The sequence below is a fragment of the Phoenix dactylifera genome, unplaced genomic scaffold, assembly GCF_009389715.1.
Source record: "Phoenix dactylifera cultivar Barhee BC4 unplaced genomic scaffold, palm_55x_up_171113_PBpolish2nd_filt_p 000618F, whole genome shotgun sequence".
Classification (NCBI taxonomy): domain Eukaryota; kingdom Viridiplantae; phylum Streptophyta; class Magnoliopsida; order Arecales; family Arecaceae; genus Phoenix; species Phoenix dactylifera.
Window position 1 is genome coordinate 290,217 of NW_024068013.1, and position 3,627 is coordinate 293,843.

General features: G+C 44.5%; 1 pseudogene; it reads right to left on the bottom strand.

Moving 5' to 3' along the window:
* Nucleotides 1-1,430: 1,430 nt before the first annotated feature.
* LOC120106747 lies at nt 1,431-3,240 on the bottom strand (annotated as a pseudogene).
* Nucleotides 3,241-3,627: the final 387 nt, after the last annotated feature.

A 3,627-nucleotide genomic window follows, 5' to 3' on the forward strand; every position in this document is an offset into this window, starting at 1 on the left:
CCCATATTTTGGTGGGTGAGATCTTCAATCCGGGGTGATATGTTTAGACCACCAACATGGCTTTGCACAACAACTATATAGCACAAGAGTTAGCTCAGGGAATTATTCTTCTCCAAGATTGGGCCCAGCGGATCACCATTCAACATAGTCTTCAAGGACCTTATAAGGATAAGTTTCTTTCGCCTTCAAAACGAAAAGCTTTCCATTGGCCACGCGGTACTCCAATTGACTCACTTTCTCGCCTTCAAAAGATTGCCGTTGGCAAGGATCGGGGCATATTCAGTACATTAACTTGAATGATTAATCCTCCTAGGGACCGCAAATTACACTTTAGAGAATCGTTAGACCAAATATTTCATTTTGGGTCAATAGGGACAGTTTGTTATAGTCGAGTCATCCGAGGGTGGGAAATTAATTACTTTTTAATTAAAATGGGGCATACATAACAGCCTAGTCGATCCGCATCCTTCATAGAAACAAAAGAGAAAAAGAGTATAGAGCGAATTTAATTGTGCAAAAACACAATATGTAATATGAGTTGATGCATGCTCGGCTTTGTTTACGCAACTTTCAGGCAAAAATTCAGAGGAACCAGCAAAGATCACAAGAGTTAATTTGTCAGAAAGCTCACTGGAGGTAATCTTTGCATTATCCTGATAAATGATTCTGTCCTTTGGCCGTAAACCGCCTACACTACAAGAAATTTGGACATTAGCGACTTTTTTTCTCGCTATTAACGATGCTTTTAAGCGTCGGTAGAAACCATCCCGACGTTTTCCAAAGCGTCGGTAAAACGTCGCCTATGCTACAGTAGAAAAAATATTTTCCGACGCTTTTAAAGCGTCGTGAATTACCATTTGCCAGAAAATTACCTGCATCTTCTCCTTCATTCAGAAATACAAACAACCTCCCCGATTGGTACCTTCATTCTATCCGTGCGGAATGGTTGGGTTTGGCTATATAAACAGTTATTTTTTTTCAGATCCGCCGATGTGGAACTAAAATGAGGTGGTTTTTTGGATTCCGACGACGCTTTTAAAAGTATCGTCAAAGCGTCGTTAAAAGTATCGTCAATTACATATTAACTTCGACGACGCTTTTTAAGCGTCGTCATTAGCCGACGCTTTTTGATGGGGAAAAATTTTTGCCGATGCTTGGAATAAGCGTCGGCAAATAAGAGTCGAAAGCTTTCTTTTTTGTGTAGTGCTACTGTAGCCAAGTAATCGGGCGTGCATTCGGTCAATGGCCAAATAAGTATCATGGCACTAGTTACCAGTTGCAATTAAACATTTGGGGAAAACATATTGCAATCAAGGAAGCAAATACAGGACAAGACTATAGCAAATTTATTTGACATCAGCAGAACGTCAAATTACAATCAAATAAAATAGAGACAAGGCCAACACCAGCCAGTACAAACCAACTTGCAATCAACCGGGGCAGCTGCTGGGGAAGAGGACGAGAGCTTTAATTCGGATGATATTGTCCATAAATGGTATAAACGGTCTGGGCGGTAGTGAGCAAAATAATGAATATGGGCCTATGAGTGAGATCGCGGCCCATGGGGTATGGAAATATTTGTGCCGTAAATCTGCTTTCCAAGTATTCCACCTCGCCCCGCAGTGTTCATTCACCAGCCGCCGCACATCTTGAAGCCTCCTCTCTGGACCCAATGTCACTTCCTTGGAGAGTCTCCCGAAGAGCTCGGCGACAGACTTATCGCTCCCGCTTGCATTTCTTATGATGCCTTTTCCATGCAGGAGTCTCACGTCCTTGGCTGAGTCAATGACCTCGTCCATGAAGCATACGTAGGAGATGACCTCGCTGCCAGTGCCAACATGGAGGTGCTCAAAGGCCACGAGGTTGAGTAACATACTCTCGGTGTCGTCATCGACCTGAAGGAATGGAGGGTCAGTACGCCTTTCCGGAAGTCGATGTCCGCAAGGCTCTCGCCTTTCTTGAATTTGATTCCAGCCTCGTGGAGCTCCACGGCTGGCCTGATGACCTCGTTGGAGCTCTGGTTCCGTGCGGCTCGTGGCGGCGTCCTCTGTGGTGTACCATGAAGCAAACTCTTCCGATACACGTCGAGCGGATGGAGGCCCAGGCCTGTTATCGGTATATACTTTTCTACCTCAAGAACCGGAGTACCATCTTATTAATGGAGACATCATCCTGCATTACAAAGTTCAGATTAATTGCAAAACATATGGTTGCTATACCGGAATGTGGGCAGCTTGTAAATAGGTGGGTTGTAAGTTTAAGCTGTTCCAATAACTTGCAAGTGCTTCAGAGGAGCTGCAGTGGAAACTTGCTTCCTGTTTCTAGTCCAAGAAATTGCTTTACTTTTCTCTATAAATCAGAGCATCAAGTCTAGCTTTTGCTAGCATGGTGCATCCGAATCACTTTATCAAGCATCAAGTGATTCTCGGCCCTCCCAGTTTCATGCAAGCTATATTCAGAAGAGATTGGCTGTCTCTGATTCAGGAGAGGAAATTTAACTTAATCATGGGAGAGATAAGGATTTCAAAGAGATAAAAAGGTTTTTGATTACCACGTCACTTTGAAGGCCTTCGACTTCAAGCAGCTTCTTTAGAACTAGAAGAGGTAGCTGGTTTTCCATTACCAGCATGTCCCTCCTGATGTAAGGCAACCTATGGTTCACTCCGTAACTGCCAAAAACGGGATCATGTGTGGCATACCTCTTTGCTCTACACTTCTCATCCTTCATGCGCAGCACTTCAAGCATGAAACACCCGTCCAGTATCATCAGCATCGAGAATTGGCCAGGGTCTTTGGGGTCTTTCCACTTCTTGTCGAGGGCTATGGTAGGAGTCTTGCAGTTGCTTCTCAATAGCCCTCATCGCCTCGATGAAGTGATCTAGAGGTTTGCTTGCCATCCTGAGGAAGTGGACCAGAGCGCGGCGCTTGTGCTCCTCCACTGGCCTCAGGTTGTGGAGCATTGTGATGGTAGGGACCAAAAGAAACCACCGTCGGAGTGAAGATATCTTTTCTGATGTCTCTGATGAAGGAGGGTACCTTGTAGATCGACGTCGCTGTCCATTTCTTCTCTTCATCCGCAAAGGCTGAAAGACTTGACACCCTCTTCAATGTCAGCCGTCAAGTCGTTTAACTTGAAGCCCATATCAGGACCCTCGCCCTCACTGTTGTTGACAATGGTTTCAATGTCACCTCCCTGTCGTTTAACCCAATGTCCATAGCAGGACCCTGAGCCTTACCCATGTCACTCAAGTCCCAATTCTAATAGACAAGCAAGCGCTATGGTCCTACAGACCTCCTTCCACCTCCTTTGTGTTATATAACACTACATAGAGAAAGACAAAGGGATTGTGAATTCATTGCTTCACAACCGGGCAAGGAATGAATTCCCTAGATTTGCTATACCTTTGCGATACAGATGCTAGAGGGTTTGCTTCAGAAGAAATTAAGGAACAGTTAGGACAGGGGTTGTATCTTTTGGGACATGCTAATGACAAGCTTTGTAGGATGTATTATCACGCCCCGAATCCGTCACCTAGATGGACTGCATGATATGGCCACATGAATCCTAGAGCAATATCTTAGAGATCATGCAAGGCCTAAGATAAACAAATTTCAATAACTCATTAG